Raw genomic sequence first — 19,856 nt, 5'->3', positions numbered from 1 at the left:
GTCTTTCATCAGTCCTACTCTCAGCAATCTTTAACAATCAGGTATTGCTAGTGAGGACAGGTTGTTATCTTATTGCAAAAGTTCCATACCTTCTCGGTGATTTCTCATGGGCAGCCCCTCGCAGCACTGACTTCTTCTGCACAGCACACCAAACAAGCTCCACCTCCTAACCCGCCCTTTTATAGCCCTCATCCTTATTGGACACAGCTGAGGCCTATTAAGGGCAGGGCTGCTCCTAATCTTTGGTAATTAGCACAGCTGCAACTCCTCAGGGGTGAGATTGCCCCTGCACCACCTCCATTCTCTTACATTCTATCCCTGCACAGGGACAATCTAAAAATCCACTGTTTGTTCAAAAAGCAGTCTTACATCTATAGGGCAGGTATCCATGTTCCTTCAAGCATGCTTATTTTCCTAAAACCTCAAAGAGCATCAGAAGAAATAATGCAATAAAAAGCTTCCAGTAATGCAGGAAACAATTTTCCATGTCTTCTGACAATCCAGTTACTAAACTAGGAAGAATAAAACAAAGATTTATAGGATTAAAAGATGAGCATCATGCAAAGAAGGAGTTATCAAAAATATGTGTATTCAGCAGACCAGACAAGTTTCATACCATTCCTAATCTAGGGAAAATTAATTCAAAATTCAAATTGGATTATGTGTAAGTATGGTGTTCATCTGTGTGAGCTCAGCCATGCCTCTCTCATCTACTCCACATCTGATTTTTCCTCTCTGGGATTCTATTTGTTCATTACGTTCACTGGCTGAACCATACTTTAAGAACCTTGATAAGTGCCAGGTATTGCTATCCAGTTGGTTACCTCTGTGTTGGTTAAGTGTAAAAACGTGCAAGCCCCAAACCTTTTGGCTGAGCAGGTGTGTGCTTCCTCAGACTGGCTGGGTATCTTTCAATAGCATAAAAGGGAAACTGTCATGTGCATTTCACTGTGAGCTCATGCAAACCTGTCCTAGAAACTAACCACAAAATAAATGGATGAGGTAGGGAGTTTTCAGTTGGGAGCTTTTACATTTTTCTTTGATATAATCTTAGCTGAAGTATGCCCAGGTCCTGAGAGCAGCTATAGACTTACTAAAGTCAGAAAGAAGGCAGATATGAGTGAGTAGAAGTGGTAAGTCTGTTTTCAATAGCAGAACTAGGCATGGACAGCACAAGAGGAACCTGAACAGACATCCATCATCTCAGGGAGCTCCTAAACCTCAGCAGCAGCAGCTGAAGTCCAGCTAAGTCCACTTGCCTGATCAAACCATACAAGAGGAAAAACATTTAAACAGTTTGTCTGACATGACAAAAGACAGCTGATAAACTCAGCAAGCTAAAACATCAGATTTTTCTAAATGACAGATCTCAGTTGCAGCACATCCTTGTGCAAAAACTTGCTTAAAAGGGAGAAGAAACTCAGTCCAAAGATGAAGAACTCTTATCTCTCTTTCAAATACTCGGGAATGCAACTAAAAATTTTAAAGGAACAGCTTTGAAGAATTCTATATTCTTATAAATAATATTTGCAGCTGCCTTTAGCCTTTGACAAAATGTCAGCAACAGCAAATACACTTCCTTCTTCACTAGCCTGTCTGTACAGAGAGCATACCTGTGTCACTCATGTTCAGCCTTCCAGTCACCAGCAATTTTTGCTTCCTCAGTCTGTAGAAGAATTATTGCAATAGCAGGAGGTGAATGAGACAGAGTAATTAAAGAAAACATGAAAATGTGTGAAAACAAAGTTAAGCATAACAGTTAAATACATACGTTGCTCAAGGTGTGTGAAGAAATCGCTTTGTGATTTCCTAAAGATCCAAAAATCTTTAACTCCATTTCATACCACACAGTTGAGTATAACAGTTTTTATCTGTGATCCTGCCTTCTCTTTATCAACTGAAACAAGCTGAGATTTAATCATTTAATCCCTCTCTGACTCATTTTTCTCAGCTGTTGTTTATTCGGTTGAAATTGTGAAACCAACACAAAGGTGAATTTTATCTCCCTTTCATTGGAAGTGCCAGCAAATTACTCCACCTTAGTGTCCACAATCCTGAGCCAGTCGGTAGTAAATCTCCCTTTTGACTGAAATCACTTTTTAGTAGAAATCTCATAACTCCTGAGGAATGTAAGTTATGAGAAAGCTCAGATCTGTGGCAAGAGAAGGTATCCGAGACCTCCTGCATGGCTGTCACAGGCAATCAGTAATGGTGTATTGATGTAAATCAAGCACTGCAGGAGAACTTTGGATATGTTCCCAGTAGTGGATGCTCTCATTGTAACAGGTCTTGCTTTCTGAGAAACTAGAGGACATTAGGTCTGTATTTTTATTTGCTAGTTTGGAAATGTCTGGAAAGCCAGCTTTACTCCTTACCAAGCTTTCAAATGCAGTCCAGGTTCATCCCAAGCTCACTGTAAATTTAATTAGTATTTTGGTAACATTAAGTTTCTGCCACAGGCAGTGAGTGATGAGAGAGTGGTGTAGAATCAGCCTTTGCAAGTGCATTCTCTTATTGTGATTAGAAAGGGATGGCTGTATTCCTAAAATGAATATCCTAGAAACCAAAGTTACACAATGCAAGTCTGTCCTCTGGTTTCACAGCAGCCACAAGTAATTGACTGAATCACTAGCAGCATTCCTGATGACAATACTCCTAGTATTGATTGGCTCAAGGCTCTGTTTCCAGTTCAAATTCAAGATTTTACACAAATCCTGTGCAACCCTTCTCTAAACTTTCCTGTCACCATCTACAAAGTGACACTGGTCCGTGTATTTTTAATAGAGGCCACCCAACTCCCCTCATCTGACAGAGTAGGTGTGCTATGCATGGGTAAAAAGAGTGGTTTTAGTCCCCAAAGAAAGACTAATTTATAGAAAGAAAGATGACAGGGAAGCATGAGTTGGATTTCAGTTCAGATACAGAAAATAAAGTTCTGTGTGGTTCCATCCATCCCTTTAGCCAGGGCCATACAGAATAACACTCATGTCTTCACTGCCTAATTCCCCTTTCTCCTTCTCTCTTCTAGCAGAAGGGCTGATACCAGCATGCAAGCTTTATTCTTCCCAGGAATCCTCATCAGAGATGCTTTCCCTGCTAAACCCAGGGGAAATCCAAGAGCAATTCAATTTGTGAAATCTAATGGGGTCACCTATCAGCTGCAACCTGATGGGGTTGTTTAACAGGGCATTGGGAACTCCTCTGTACTCCAAATCATCACACAGTTCAGATTTTCTAGAGGACAGTGAAATTTGCCCTGGTTCTAGCCAGGATGGGTTAATTTTTGCAAACACAGAGGTTACTGTGTACCACCTCACCTCGTTTCCTGGGGACAGGAGAAGGGGTCCCTTCCAGGTCAGGGTAGCATGGTGGTAGTTTGTGTATTGCCAGTTTTCCCATGGTGAGCCTTTCTCATACACCCTTTTATCAATTTTGTACTGTTAGTTTCATATTTCATTGTTGTTTCTAGTAAATTTTTCTTATCTCAAATCATGATTTTACCTTTTGTGCCTCCAATTCTGCTCTCCATCCCTCCACAGGGGGAGAGGAAGGGGGGCAGGGGGAGTGAATAAGCACCACATGGTTTGGAGTGTTTCAGTGGGAACACCTTTCCTAAACCACAACAAATACTTACCTTCAAGTATTTCACAGATGGTTGATAGGCTCTTCCTCATTAATGAATTCAGACTTCACAACATATTGTCTTGACATAAAGATAACATTTAAAGATTAAAAGACAGTAAGTAGCAAAAGAGGTTGTCTGAAACAATTTATGTGAGTAACGTTCTTTAATTGAGTTCAAGGTCCTTTGAGTATAGGTCTGATAAATACAAAACCCATGCATAAGACTACAAACATTTTTAAATTATCTACTCAAGCAATACTGAGAGTCTGATACAAATATAAATGCGAAAAAATAATAATATCAGATTTAGGATCTTGGTTCTGTTCCTTTCTGACCTAGACATTCATTTTGCTGTGGTTTATCCTTGGGAATTTAAAACCAAAAATTAGAACTTTTCTAAGAATAGAGTAGAATGTAGGATTCTAGCTATACTTACAACTTTCATCATTTTCAGTAGCATAAACCAATACTCATGCTTTCTTTCATTCTAGTTTTCAGGTTCTAACACACTGTCTTTTTTCAAAGCTTCCCTCTTGTTACAGAAATTATGGCCATCTGTCAACCTTTGCTCAGAGGATGAATTACTGTCCACAAGAATGATGAGGAGCAGTGGCCAGCTCATGGTTGTTAATAACGAGGCTGTAGCACTTTAAGAGGGAGAGAAACTGTCTTTTAACAGCTCTTTGTAAAGAAATATCCAGAAACAAGCATCTCTGAAATGTCCAACATAACAAATTGAAATGGAGTCTTAAAATGCTGATACATGCAGCTGCTGATACACGTGTTTTAAGGGAGGAAAGTTGTTAACAACAGGTAGAGCATTTTAGAGAGCATGGGTGGACTTTGCTCACTGGACAGTACAAAGTCTGATGAAAAGAGATTCAAAGTTCTTGTAGTTGTGGCATGAAAAGACAGAATACAATGATCTTGATTTGTTCAGGTAATTTCTATTTATACCAGTCAGAACAGGCGGTTCCACCTGTAGAAATGAGGGCCAGACCCCTCCAGCACCTTCAGCCATTACTGTGAGCAAAGAAAGGGTTTATTCTTCCTAATGAATTGTTGGAAAAATTTTCAAAGTCAAAACCAGATCAAAAGTACCTGTAAATCATCTCTCTTATCCTCACATTAACCTGGTAGCACTGAAGACAGAAGAACTATGGTCTCCACCTGTTCCCCAAGCTACCCAGGGAGAGACTGTGCTGTCAGAGCAGCATGCTAGCTAAAAATAAGTGACTAAAAAGAAGAATTTGCTCAGGAATTTTCCTAGACTGTTAAAACCAGTGGGAAATGCTTCTTCAGAGAAATACTCTAACAAGGAAAACCACTTATGCAAAAGCATCAGAATTTTCTAGAGGACATGTAATTTTTTGCTAGGAAAAAGACATGCAATTTTCTGTCAGGAGAATAAAAAATGTTAGTTTTGTGATTGCCCACCTGGAGGGACTCTGTCCATTAAACTCACTAGAAGAAAGCAAATAGGTAAAAGCAGCCCCTCATGAAGCTGCTAGCTTCTGCAAACATTATTGTCTCCCACACAGATATTGATTAAAGCCTAAGGTTTTCTTCCATGTTTTCCTACTTTTCAAACAGGTTTTTTTTTTTTTCATTCTTATTATTTTTGTTTCAAATTAAAGTTTTCTAGATAAACAGGATTTTATAAAATCTTAAAATCCATGCTGAGTCAGTACAGCAATATCTTGCAGGAGAACAGCTGTAGGAAATGGACCTTCTATTACAGAAAGCATGGTAAATTAGTTTTACTGAATGCCTTCCAGGGCCTATTCAAAAGCCTCTGGTTACTGGGTAATTCACAGATGACAGTATTTCCACCCACATGGATTTGCACCAATGTGAAAGGTTAATTTTCATATAAATTACACAGGAAATGGAATGTCACCCCCAGAGCTAAGGAAGAGGTAAGTAAAAGAAAATGCAGATGAATGGAACCACCCAAGAGAAAATAAAGGGCAGAACTGAAGTAGGATGTTTTAGCCCATAAAAATGCTGTACAGACCACGAGACTTAGCTTTCCCTTGCAGAATTTCTTTTCTACACCAACATCAAGGTCCAGATTTCAGTCCCCATAATTTACCTGTTTCCAAGAGGAAAGCCCAATTTCCTGAGCATATTTTGATTCCTCTGTATATATTTGTGAATGGTTTGCTACATAACTTATGAAAGTGCAGTAGAATGTAGCACATTTTCTGTTCCTTCTACAGCAAAATGGTGACGTGATTGTTATAATGAAAACCATCATGTCCATGACCTTGAATACTTAGCTTTTGAAGTGAAATTCAAAGAGGAGGAAAGTAGGTTGTGATATTTATCTTTTTCAACTTGGTACATCCAGGACAGAAATGTAACCCAGCACAGTCTGCAGAAAATGTCATTCCTTCCTTTAAGAGGGAAAATCTTTACTTTCAAAATCCTGAAACGTAGTTTTGAATGTAGAAAGATATAATTATAATGAGAGTCCCAGACACCAGAGTATTTGCAATCAAAGCTACCTCTGAAGAAAGAATTGAGATAAATGGCAAAGTAAGAGCTGTGCAAGGCAGGAGGAAGAACTGGGAGTAAGGGAATTAAGAAGCAGTGAATAGCAAACATCTGCAAGAAAACTGCTGATTTGTGGCTAAGCAACTTCTCAAACTGAGCCAGATGGTTCATTAGCAAAAAAGCATGGGTAGATGCCAAAGCAGCTTTAACTCTGCAGTGACCAACACTTGTACCTACTGCTCCCAGGAGCATTAGAGAGACAGGGCACTCCAGAGACATGCCATGCAGTTTTGTTAATATTGAGGCTGGCAATATTGAATCATAGGTGTCCACTGCAAACTCTAACCTGTAAATAGCCCCTCAAACATGCATGGAGTCTGGAAGATAAGGCTTCAGATTATTTTTAAAGGTATAATAGATGTGTTGCTTTGTGGCAGCATGTTATTGCCCTTTGCTATTACTCCCAATTTTATGACCTCTTCTCACCATCCACCAAGTTTCAGGGAAAATGTGACATTTGCTTAATGTCCAATTTGTTCCATTTTCATTTCTCAAGGCACCAGATGTTCTCTTTCAATCTACACTTTTGCTTTTCTCTCAGACACTAATATCAGCTATGACAAATGCTTGGTTATTCTTGGGCTCAAGGCAGAGAATTTCTTTTCTCTTTGTAAATATAATACATGCTGAGGCCAAATTTCAGTTGCTCTTTCCGGTTATCTTAGTCACAACTGTGGGTGAATGAGTTTGTTTGAAAATCAGGCCCACCCAGGCTCATACAAATTCTCTGTGACAATATTTGGGCATCTGCTTTAGAGCAAACATAGAGTGGACAGAGAAATTGTTGCCCTCTTTCACCTCAAAAACATCAGCACTATAGATTGCCCATTAAAGGAAGCTCTAAGAACACCTGGGTTTGTATCTCTGGGGCCATCTCTGTGGAAATCAGGTGATACTTCATGGCACTCTCATCAAATCTGTAAAATAAATCTGTATTTACACCTTCCCAAGGCCACCTTGCAATGAAAAGGGAAAAAGCTGTGGAGTGAAGGACAACAGCACTAATTTATAATTACAACCCTTCACCCAGGATGATGGGGTACATAAACATCCATCAAAGACAAGTAAGTGCTTAGTAGATACTGAGTCAGGCTTGTAGTTCCCCAACCAGCTGGCAAGGACACCCTTTCAATGGCTGAATCTGCTTCTTCCTGTGCTGATAGCTTTGTACTTAAAGCTAATATTATATTTAAAAGTATACTTAGCATTCTATCAATATAATGCAGTCCCTTCACCTTGCTGGAGACATCTGTCCAGAGTATATATAGCTTTAAAAATCTGGTGCCATCAGCAGTGATGATGTTTTCTGTCTTTATTCTGGAAGTGGTGATACCACTTCCAAGAACCTATATGCAAACCACCCAATATAGCTAACCAAGCAAAAAAAAAAAAAAAAAAAAAAAAAAAAAGAAAAGAAAAAAGAATGCTTCTCTTCTTTCTCCACTTGAAATAAAGTCTCCATTGCCTCTGGGCATTATTCCATCATGTACTTTCTATGCCATTTTCCTAGAAACCCAAATTACAAAATTCACTTATATTCTGCATGCACTACTCGGGGATTGATCTCAATCTTTCATCCTAACCAAATTATAAAATCAGAAAAAACATCCTGATCACTTGTAGTTGGTCTTCCCATTGTCCACTGAAAATCAGTGTCACTTGAATTTGTCCTCATATACTCCTGATGGGGCCATAGAAACTGAGTGCTGAAAAACAACTATAGCCACAGACCAGCTGGCATTATCCTGAACACCAGGTGTTGAAAGGCTAAATTTCCTTCACCCTTCTGGTCAGAGGGATACACTAAGGTCCCTTGACTAAAAATTGCAGATAGAGACATGGAAAATTAGAAGATTTAACACTTCATCAAATATGTCTTAGAATTGGATTCATATTTACCTGCCAGAAAGCTATCTGGGTTAAGACACCACTACCTGTCTTCCCCTCAGGATGTGGGATTCCTTCATCATTTCCTATTTTTACATCTCACTCTGCTTTTGTTTTTCACTAGCTGCTTCTCTGGGATTTGACCTTAATTCAAGGAAATTTTGGGGATTTTTACGGAAGTGTCTAGATGTGAGGACAGATACCTTTGCATCATCCTTGAGAGAATACATCCTTAACTTCTGTACCACATAATCTAAAGGTTTACAGTGTTGTGTTGTCCTTTGATTGCCTTTTTGCACTTCCTCTGAGAGCTTGTGTGATTAGGCTCAACTTGGGTTTAGAGAAAAGCCTTGCTTTTCTTCCCTCTCAATGCAAAAGTATTTCTAGCACCCATGGCCTCTGTTTCAAAGTACTTTAGATGGATCCTTGCCATTTTTCAAACAGCTTGTACTCTAAACTTCCCTAAGATACTTGAACTTCACTGTAATTCCGTTCCCTGCCTCGGTCTATACTCCCAAGAAGTTTTCCTTCTTCCTTCTCACCCCAGTCCTACACTGGAAAAGACTGTGGAGGCTTGACCCTGGCTGGATGCCAGACACCCACCAGAGATACTCTGTCACTCTCTTTCACAATGGGACAGGGGAGAGAAAACAGAACAAAAGGTTCATGAACTGAGATAAAGGCAGGGAGAGATCCCTCACCAATTACTGTCATGGGCATTACAGACTTGACTTGTGGAAATCAACTGAAATTATAACCAATCAAAACCAGAGCAAGATAATAAAAAATTAAATAAAATTATTAAAATACCTTCTCTCCCACTCCTTCCTCCTTCCTATGCCTTGCAGGATGCGGAGGGAGATGGGGATGGGAGTTGTGGTCAGCTCCTCACACACTGTTCCTCAGGGAGAGGAGCCCCTCCCATGGGAGATAACCCCCCATGAGCTCATCCAGAGTCCTTGCTATGGGTTACAGTTCACAAACTGTTCTAGAGGGGTTCCCCTTCCATGAGGTGCAGTTCTTCAAAAACAGGCTGCTCCAGGGTGGGTCTCCCATGGGGTTACAAGTGCTGCTAGAAAACCTGGTCCAGCCTGTGCTCCTGTCTCCACAGGCCTGTGGGTCTATGCCAGGAGCCTACTTCAGCATGTGCTTCCCATAGGGCCACAGCCTTCTATCCACTGGCCCAGCATGGATCTCCTCCTTTGCAGGAGGATCTCTTTATCCCCTCTGATCTCCACAGCTGCAGGGGCACAGCTGCTTCACCATGCTCTGCACCACAGGCTCCAGGGGAATCCCACCTTAGGTGCCTAGAGCACCTCCTGCCACTCCCAATGACCTTGCTTTTTGCAGAGCTGTTCCTCTCTTCTCTGAGCACAGTTATGGCTGTACAATAATTTTTTTTCCCTTCTTAGATATGTTACCACAGAGGCATTACTGTGATTCCCAACTGGCTTGGCCATGGTCAGTGGTGGGTCTTGGAGCTGGCTGGCAGTGGCTTGGCCAGACATGGGGAAGCTTCTGGCAGCTTCTCACGGAATCCACCCCTGTATCCCCCTTGCTACAAAACCTGGCCACAAAAGCCTAATACAAACCCAAATATTCTTATTGGCTACAGATGCTAACCTTGCTGCTGTCTCTTATACAAGGAGTAGGGTGTAAATAAATGAGACAGTTGTTGTGATTTAGTTAAGAAGTAGTCTATCATGTCCTCTGATATATGTCTGAAACACTCTACCTTCTTACCAGTTAGGCATGATAGGTTGGTATCCTTGGCACATAAAGAGTTGGATATTCTTAAAAACAGTAGAGACCTCTTTTCTTAGGCATGATAGAGTTAGTGCATCAATCAGTAAACATTTCTTTGTGTAATCAAACCAAGAAAAGAGCTTAGTTTCCCTATTCATATTTTGGGATAGCACACAGCATAATTTATTAGGATTTGCATTCATGGCTGTGTATATGACAACTGATTTGCAGCTCTGAACCCTCAATATACACCTAAAGATAATTACAGTAACTGTCTTGTTATTGTTCCCTTGCATGTCAAGGATGTTTATTCATGGGCCTCTGGCTGTCTTCCCATCACTTTGGCCCTGCTCTCAAGTCACTAGATCTGAGTCTGTGTCTTCACCTCTATTTCCCACTGTCATTATAGAATAACCATTTGTATTGCCACTCATCATCACCGAGCTTTGATCAAAACTAAAGTCACTGTCTAGAGCTGTCATTGATTTTATGTGCTGGAGACAAAAAGCCATCACATTGCTACAGAAGAGCAGCTCTCTAGGACCCTATTTTGCACCATGCTTCATGACTTTGATATTTCAAACACATCTGTAGAACTTTGGCTCTTTGGCCCTCCAGTCCTCATCTATGCTTTCATCCTTTTAACATACTTTCCATTAGCTTCATGCCACAATGTGTTTCACAGTTTCTCACTTCACTGCAGTCAAAAGCTGAAGTTGTTAATCCTCTCCTGCTCCTTGCTCTTACATTAAGGAGCAGAGCAAAGACAGTAATTTCATGTTAAAATGCCATAAGTAGTGATGTGATGTTTTTCATTCCGTCATTTTTAGAAATACAGGACACCTGATGCAGCATTGGAACTGGTCACAGTAGAAGCACATTAAGTGCTGAAAATGCCAGGGAGACTGATGCAATCCTCCAATCATACATTTTGGCTCAAATTGCATTTTTAATCTTTGTCTCTGTCATAGGTAGAAGGAAAAAAAGGACAAAATTCATTCATGCATTTCAATATGTAATTTTTTTGAAGATTTAACAGTGAAAACATGCAGAGATAGTTTCAGAGACAAGCCTTATATCTGCTTAATCAATATTAGCATAGTGATTTCAGATCTAAAGTACAATTACTTCCTCTCTTTTAACCAGTAAATCAGATGGAAATTAATCTGTTTACAACCAATGTGCAAAATATTTCATCATTCCACAAAATTAATTACAAGTCCACAGATCACAGCAAAGATAAATTCAATTGATTGAGAAACCAACCATGACACAAGAAGACTGTAATGAGTACATGAGTATGCAGAATTAGGCATACTTTGATCTATAGTATCTTTATCAATAGTATCATCAGAATATACAGTTGAAATCCTGCTGGTGAGTAACACATGTCTGGGTAACCAATTTGGTTGTGTATAGTAGTCAACAAATATTTTCAGCAAAGTGTCTTTCACACAATCCTATAGTGCCCTTCAGCTGCACAGCACAGCAACAAAGTTACTGGTAAAAGGAAAAATAACTCTGTATAACATTTATTATATACTGTATGGAAAGACTCTAACTGCAACTCTTCACTGTCCCTGATACATTCACTGTACACAACACAAAGAATATAGAGAATAATGTCTGTCATGTCCAGACAGGTGTAAATTGTGGCCTTGCAACTATTAGCTGAATATAATATTTAAATATAAAGACCCCATTGTGTTGTATTTCCCTTTGCTAAGAAGCCATTTTTGAGTATCTAACAAAGACAAACTTTTCAAAACTTTGCCAGGAGCTTTTTTTATGTATTTGATGACCAAACCTACTAGCCTAACATGTTGCTGGTTATGTTCTACAAATAAGCAGTCCACCCCTGGAAGTGTCCAAGGCCAGGCTGGATGGGGCTTCTGAGCAATCTGGTCTGGTGGAAGGCTGGAACCTGCTGGAACAAACATCTTCAAGGTCCCCTCCAACCAAAACCACTCCAAGGTACCATGAATGTCTGTGGACACTTCCAGCACAAATTCAGTGGATCTTTTTGAATCAGTAGTCTCCATCTGCAAGAACATTTATTCTGGTAGCTGCAGAAGTTACACAGGCATTGAGACACCATGAAACTTTGCCAAGGACCAATTTCAGAGGCAAAAATAGTTCTCCTTAAATAATCTCAGAGTAAAAAGCCAAAGCCTCTAAAACTGGACCCCAGAAGAGATTCCACAGAAGGAATAAGCGCATAACTTTCTCTTTAAATCTGATGAAAACTGTAAGGAAATCTCATCACTTCTCAGTTTCACAGACAGGCTAATTCAGCCAATCCACCTGAAAATATCACAAGATTCTAAGAGTAACCGGACAACTCTCACTGGTACCGAAAACCTGAGTTTCTGAAAGGCTTTTCAGTGAACAAAAGGAGATTTGTCCTTTAGTCTGACCAAACCAATGAGATTGACAACCACCCCTACCATGGATGTCACAACCCATTTTAGAGTGGAGACTACAGGCAGTTGTAACATTCTCATGAAATACCATATGTTTTGACCTGTCTTGTTTTGCTAAAGGTTCAGAATGAAGAAATAGTCTTTAGCATTATGAAACATTGGAGCAATAGAGGTGGGTCAGGAAGTCACTGTCCACTTCTATTCAAATTCATTCTCTTTCTTCAAGACTCTTAGTGGGAATGTCAGTCATATTACCAGTTTCAAAGGACACCATACTATATTGTTCAACAAGCCAGCTTTTTCAGGAGACATATTTCCATTTTTGTAATGGCCTGCAGCACTGTGTGAAGCCAAAATAGCAGATGGTCTCACACTGATATTGTTGTTACGTTCCCAAACTCACAGAATCAGGGATTTTTTAACCAAGATGTTTATATTCTTTGTTCATAATAGCTATCTTGGGCTGCCTTTGCCTTCCTATTCACATTTCATTCCTCTTATTCTTACACTGCCAGGGTGAGATTCTCAGTGTGGCTGTCAGTGAACTGCCTTCATGACTCATATTTTTGCACCTGCACACAGGACAGCATGAAGTCAGTCCCACATGGTGCATGGCAAAACCAAAATTTTATCTTGCTCAATTTCACATGCATTTGGAAAGACTGTTCTCATTAAAAAAAATTTTCTAGTTAAAATGTATTTTCCTAGTTTAGGAAAAAAAAATGCTTAATTGTCAGGTCCTAATCATTCTAAAATTTTCTGTGATATAAATGTTGGTCTTGCAACAATTTGTCAAGACATTTGGAATTATTTCATGTATCAGAAAACAGCTAGAGGTAAGAGGTAAAATATCTCTTCATTTAATTATTTATACCTAAAGCAAAGCAAAAACATTAGGAATGTATTATTTTTAAAAGAAGTAAAAATGCTTGTGTGTTTGAGACCAAAAAGGTACATCAGTGATCCCACCTCCTTGTCCAGACCTTAGTGATTCTTCCAAATGCTGCTTTGGTCAGGTTGTTTGTGCAGTGTGACAGGGACTCACTCCCTGCAGGGGCATTGGCAACCCTCAGCAGTCACCTGTTCTGTGTGAAGGGTGATGACAGCTAAATGTTGGTGTCTGTGAAGGCTGGCAAGAGCTACAAAAGCCTAACCAGCAGGCAGTGTTGACTGACTTCCAAATTCTACCACTCCCCAGGGACTGCAAAATATGGGAAGCGCTACGAGGAGGTGAATCCTTTCATTCAAGGTTCTCAAACCTACATCATCTTCTGGTAGTTTTGCTCCAAGATCAAGGCAAAAATCATTATTTATGGATTTAAAGTTAAATAGCCATTATATAAAATGCAAAAGTCATCAAAGAAGCTAGCACTGAAATTGCAGTCTGCTTTTCACCAGACAATTGTCCTAACCATGGCCAAAGAACCTGATTTATTCTGGAAACTCAGAAACACTCCAGTGGTATTATGAAGACCACCAAGAAATTTGGATGTAGGGGCTGAATTTACGAACCATATTCTGATTATTTGAGGAAAACAAGAAATAATAAAAAAAAAATAAAGCCAAGATCTACACAGTTAGTAAAAAGTTTACTATTTTTAAAATGGGTCTAGTGACCTATTATGTGTTTGTGTTGATGTGTCAGTGCTAACTGTACAACTGTACTATTTTCTTGCCCATGCACAGTGTTATGCAGTGCATTGCCTGTTTTAATACGCTGCTCCACAGACTGACTCATTAGCTAATCTTATGTGCAGAAGAAACAGTCTTGAAAGAATTTTGGCTCTTTGATTTTTTTCCTCCAAATGAAAATTACAAATTTTCCACTCCACTCATCTAGTGTTTTAAATGTTAAATTATATATAATGTTTCTCACAGGGACTGAGACATAAGCTGGTATTCACAGGCTCCTAAAGCCATTTCTGAGAGATGCTGACAGTAAAGTGGAGTGTCCTTGTCTCGGTTTCATTCTAATTATTCACTTTTAAATGCAAGAGAATCTATCCTGCTGAACCCAGGCTCAGAGATGGAAAGGGAGTAGTGTATTTGTGGGGTTCCCAGATAAATGAAGGAATGATGAATCTGACTTCATGTTCTTAGAGGGCAAATTTATATATCATATCATATCATATCATATCATATCATATCATATCATATCATATCATATCATATCATACCATATCATTTATTTATTATACTAAAGAATATAGAAAGGACATTTACAGAAGGTTAAAAAATACTAATGAAAAACTTGTGACTCTTTCTAGAGCTTCGACACAGCTTGACCCTGATTGGTCATTAAGTCAAAACAATTCACTTGAAACCAATGAAACAATTACCTGTTAGATAAACAATCTCCAGCCACATTCCAGAGCAGCAAAACACAAAAGAAGCAAATGAAATAATATTCTTTTCCTTTTTCTCTGAAGCTTCTCAGCTTTCCAGAAAAGAAATCCTAAGTAAAGGGATTTTTCCAGAAAATATGACTACCACAAGGGAGGAGGTGCTCCAAGCAGCAGAGCAGGAATTCTGCTGCAGCCCATGGAGAAGACCATGGTGGAGCAGATATTCCCACTGCAGCCTAGGGAGGACACCATGGGTTCTTCAGCTTCTCTCACTTCTCCCTGGCTTACAGCCACACATGGATAGATGTAAGATACCAAACTTCTGTTTCCACACACCACAATACATTTTGATTATATTTTTTTCCTGATTCCAGGATTCAGTTCTTCCACATTTTGTTTTCTTTTTCACTGGTGCAAAAGATAAGAAATATAGGTATATTATGTTCTCACAGGCATTTTTACAGGAACAAATGCCTATATAATTTCTGTATTCCTAAATTAATAATAAGTATTCTGGCACACTTCAGACTGCTGAGCTTTCTAGCACTAGTAGTATGTCACTCTTTAGCACCAAAAATTATCATGTAGTTTAGAAGAAAAAATTCAATTTTAACTAAACCATCTTTTTAGAACCAATTTTAACATTTACAAGTTTCTGGATCTCAGATGAAGCAGTCTGTAGGAATCTATGCAAAATTGAGACATTTGTCATGAAATTGCTATCAACTTTATCAATTTAACCTTTCAGTGGTCTATAGATCATCAAAAGGATGTGGTTAATCTGAGCAATATTTACAGAATTTTCAGATTTGTGAAGAGTCTTAAAATGGTTGTCATCCTATTTCTAGGAGGGTGGGAGCAAATTCCTGAAATTTCAGCATCTCCTGTAGGGCAGGATTTCAGTGCTTTGACCATGCTATTGACTTGACATTTCCCAGAAACTACAGCTCCAGCCCTGTATTATAGTATGCATTGAGACTAAAGGCCATAAGCATTTGAAAAGTATCCAGGAAATGCCATTGCTCCTCTAGAATATATTTAGAATTTTTTTGTCAAAATCAAATATTTCTACAAGCAGGTAAGTGACACTGTGTATTAGAGGCTAGAGAGAATGACAGTGTGTGGGGTCTTCTATCTAAGAATGGTAATAACAGATTAGCAACAAAACCACAGAACAAGCTCTAGGATAAATTATTTTAGGGTGGTTCTTTGAGGTGCTGTGATTCATATCAATGCAGTGACCCTTTCCATTTTCCTGGTCAATAATGCATTTCAGCACAGAGTGAATATGAATGTGAATTCTGTTCCAAATCAGCTATAAGCCTTAACCATAGAGGAACCCAAACTGCCTGAATTCAGGACAAAAATACGTTGCTAGGACCTCAGCAGAAATGGCTACGAATCCTGCCTCTGGGTAATGCCCCTGGAGCTGATCAATTTAACTCCCTCTTTCATGAAATATGGCACTGGAGGGAGGTCTGTCCTTCTAACAGAGACATTCAGAAAATTTGTGCAGATGGAAACTGATAGCACTTCCCAACGACCTTCCCACTGCAGCCCTCCAAGGATAAAGAGCTATGTGACTAGAGAACTGGGAGACAACATACCAAAGAAATTAATTACAAGCTGATTACACATGGCACCAGTTTCGTGTCTTCTCACCTCACCACCAGGAGACTTGGACACACAACAGCAGATCTCAGTTCCTGCATCCATGGTTTCTGGTAACAGCTCCCATCATGCCGTATTACAGTAGGAGCTCTTCAGTCTCATTCTCTCTCTTTGTTTTTTAGTTTAAATATGACTATAGAAGCACTTGAAGCTGACCTAAAAAGGTGGGGTTAATAAAAATCATGCAGATATTGAATGTCAGAAGAATGGGTTGAGGATTTGCATGCATCATACTGGAGCCACTGCATACATTTCCATAACAGTAAGTGATGAATAATAAAACCTTCAAGTTTTATGTTTTTATCATGTCATCATCTCTGATTTAATATTCTTTTTGGTGTATTTTTTTCTTGCATGTTCACAGTGCTCCTTCCTTCATTATTTAGTTCAAACAATAAGCCTTTTCTCCACCTTTTATTTATACGTTTTTCCCTTCCTGATGCAAAATAGAAATATGCATTAAGAAGCCATCCCAGAGGTGATTAGAGTCATTCATGTGTAAAGTAAAAGGAGGACTCTCTGGGGAGGACTACTAAGCTCATATCACTATTTAAATACTGCTTGTTTTTGTCTTTTTTTCACTAGTTTGCATACCTCCTCCTCAAAAAACAGAAAACCTCACAGATGCCAAAAATTTATAGTGCTATTTCGTCAAGGTCTTAGAAAGTTGTTCTCTTTAGGGAATGGTGGTAATTTGTGTTTTAGGTGTTGCCAGGCAGATGGTCAGTCCTTGAGACAACCTGATCCTATATTGCAGAAGTGCTATTAAGTCTGATCCTTCCACTCTGAACCTAAAGACAATGTTCACACCTTCCATTTCAAAGCAAATAGAACCAAGATTTACTCTGATTTACTCTGGAGGTTATTATCTCTGTTTTACAAATTAAGACTGATGCAAAAAAGCCTCAGAATAGGACACTGCTGCCTACCTTGCTTTTGGACAAAATCTTACATTCTCCTATTAACCCCTGCAAAATGGAAATTGAAGGGGACCTGAACTGTCACCCAGGTAGAGAGGCATCCAAACTTCCTTCAGCAAGATGTTTCGTTTTTTCTTTTTGTGGAACCCGAGACGTTTTTCAGTGAATGTCATAAAAATTACTGTGAGACTTGGCCATTGTCAGCTTGCCTTAAGATTCTGAGTATAATCCAGGGATTCCCCAGGGTGCCTTGGGTACTTATTTTTCTAACAGAAAAATCCTCCTGTTGTCTGGCTGTCTATGCCTAGGAACGCCTATGTGTCAGTAATATTGAATTATTTAATACCCAACCTTTATACCTGCTTATCTCTTAGCATAATTCAGACACTCTCTGCTCAGTTCCACCGTTGGAGCTATTTCCAATACATTTCCTTTGGTATTTACCTACTGGAGCAGATCTGAGCAGATAAAGTGAAACATTCAAATATTTTGAGTTAGACCAAAACTCTTTAAATGCAGCCTTACTGGAAGATTTTCCATGCCCTTCAGAAGCCACCTTAGCCTTTGCAAACTTAGTCTCTTATTTAATTCTCAATACATTTAGATACCAATGTTGTGACATGCTGAACCAGCTGTATTAGCCATATGTGACTAATATATTTTCATGAGCTTTAAGCCTGTAGTTATGACAGCATCCAACAAAGGCTAAGACAATTATGACATTTGGCAAATATAAAAACAACTGGAGAATAAAGAAAGAGAAAAATAATACAGATTTTATAACTGACATTTGAATTATTTACACATTAAGAATTTATTTAATACATAATTTTACCTTCTCTAAGGTATTTTAATCAATCTTTCCAAAAGAAATAATTTAGACTTTTTCTGTTTAAAAGAGCTAACAACTAAATCCCTAGCTGAAGTGTTCTGCTTGATTTACTTGATCTGCCTTCTTATGTTTATTTGAAAACAAACAAAAACACCCTAAAATGCTGTCAATTAGGGGTAACCTGAAATCTGGTAAGAAAATCACTGTACCAGATCTATAGTCATTCACAGTCCTTTTTTAATCTTAGCTTAAATAAAAATATAAAAAGGAGAATAATATGCCAGAAATTAACTTTTTGCCCTGACCAGAGTGCAAAATTCTCATTGAAATTGGAAGTTCAGCCCAGATTGCTTGGCCAAGAAACATATATCAATATTGTGAACTGCACTGTATATGATTTGACATCTTGACATTAGCAGACTTAGAAAAAATTATTACAAGAGACATGGATACTTTAAGGATGAGCCTTATTAATGCCATTATACCTATTTTCTGCTGCTGTTCTCCTGGATTATGTGGCAGTGTGGAGGGGAGCTCAGGCTGTATGCAAACCAGCAAATTCACCAGTACTGCACCCTCTCAGGCACTCTTTGCCCAGTCTTGGGCATTTCCCAACCAGATAAGAATTAGTCCAAAGTAAAAGCTCGTAGAATGCATTTAGTGTGGACATTGGGTGGCATTTCACCATGCAGACCTTGCTCCCTCTGGACCACAGTCCTGGCTGGACATGCTAGCAAGAACATCAGGAGAAACAAAAAGCCTTGGAGTCCCTCAGGTGCTTCGCCTAAGCATCGGAGCCATCTTGCAATCGGATTTCAAAGCACTAAACATTCATCACAAGGAATTCAATCAATCAATGGTATACAGAAGTGCAATTGCAAAACATTCTACAGGCAATTTCTGAAAGCAATTTTTATTGCAGTTTCCATTACAACTGCGAATAGAAACTTGTTCTTAATCTTTTCATAGCAGTCTCCCACTTGAGCTGTTATCATGAAGTATGTTTTCTGTCTTGAAGTACTGAGGACAGCATAGCACAGATGGGATGAGCCATATAAAATTATTTAGGAATTGGATCCTATTTCCAAACAGTTGCCATGTTAAAAATTAGCAGAAAGGGTATAACAAGATTATTTTATAAAGAGGATGCAGAAGAAGATGAATTACTTCTAATGAGATTTACCCACTATTTTTTTCTCCTTAAAGTTGAGATTTAAAACACCCAAAAACTAATCCATAATTTTTAATTACAAAGACTTATTTTTTCACAGGGTTCTGTAGCACTTCAGGAGACACTAAAGGGAGTTATCCAAAGATTTCTCTATACAACACTCCATCAAACTTTAGTTGAAAACACACTGTTATCTATCTGATGACCAAATTTATGATTGTTCTGCTCTCTGAAACATAATTTTTGAAGGAATTCCTAACACAATGTCTTTTTGCTTTCTAATGTCACTCATGAAGGGTGCTAGTTTAGGCTACAGCTGGCAACATAATTAGTTGATTAGGCAGAGTAATTCTGGAGCGTTCACTGATCTGATGCCTGTGATCTAAATAATGAAACATTTTGTCCCTCCAAATGAGAATGCTTTTCAAGCACATGCCAAAATTAAAAAACATGTGGTTCTGCTGTGGCAATGTTCCAGAGAAGCACCAATGCTTACAAGATGCACCTTGTACCTTGCATTGGCATAAAATTGAAGTTCAAACGATGATTCAGTACAAATTCTTCTGAATCAGAAAACAGTCTGCAGAAAAGGTATAAATATGCCTTACAGAACAAAAAGATAATAGCCTATCATACCCTATTTTAGCAAAGGGTCACCATTCTCAGTGGAAACACAT

Source organism: Passer montanus, unplaced genomic scaffold (genome assembly GCF_014805655.1).
Source record: "Passer montanus isolate IOZ18808 unplaced genomic scaffold, ASM1480565v1 scaffold16, whole genome shotgun sequence".
NCBI classification, from domain to species: domain Eukaryota; kingdom Metazoa; phylum Chordata; class Aves; order Passeriformes; family Passeridae; genus Passer; species Passer montanus.
This window is presented reverse-complemented; position numbering follows the sequence as displayed.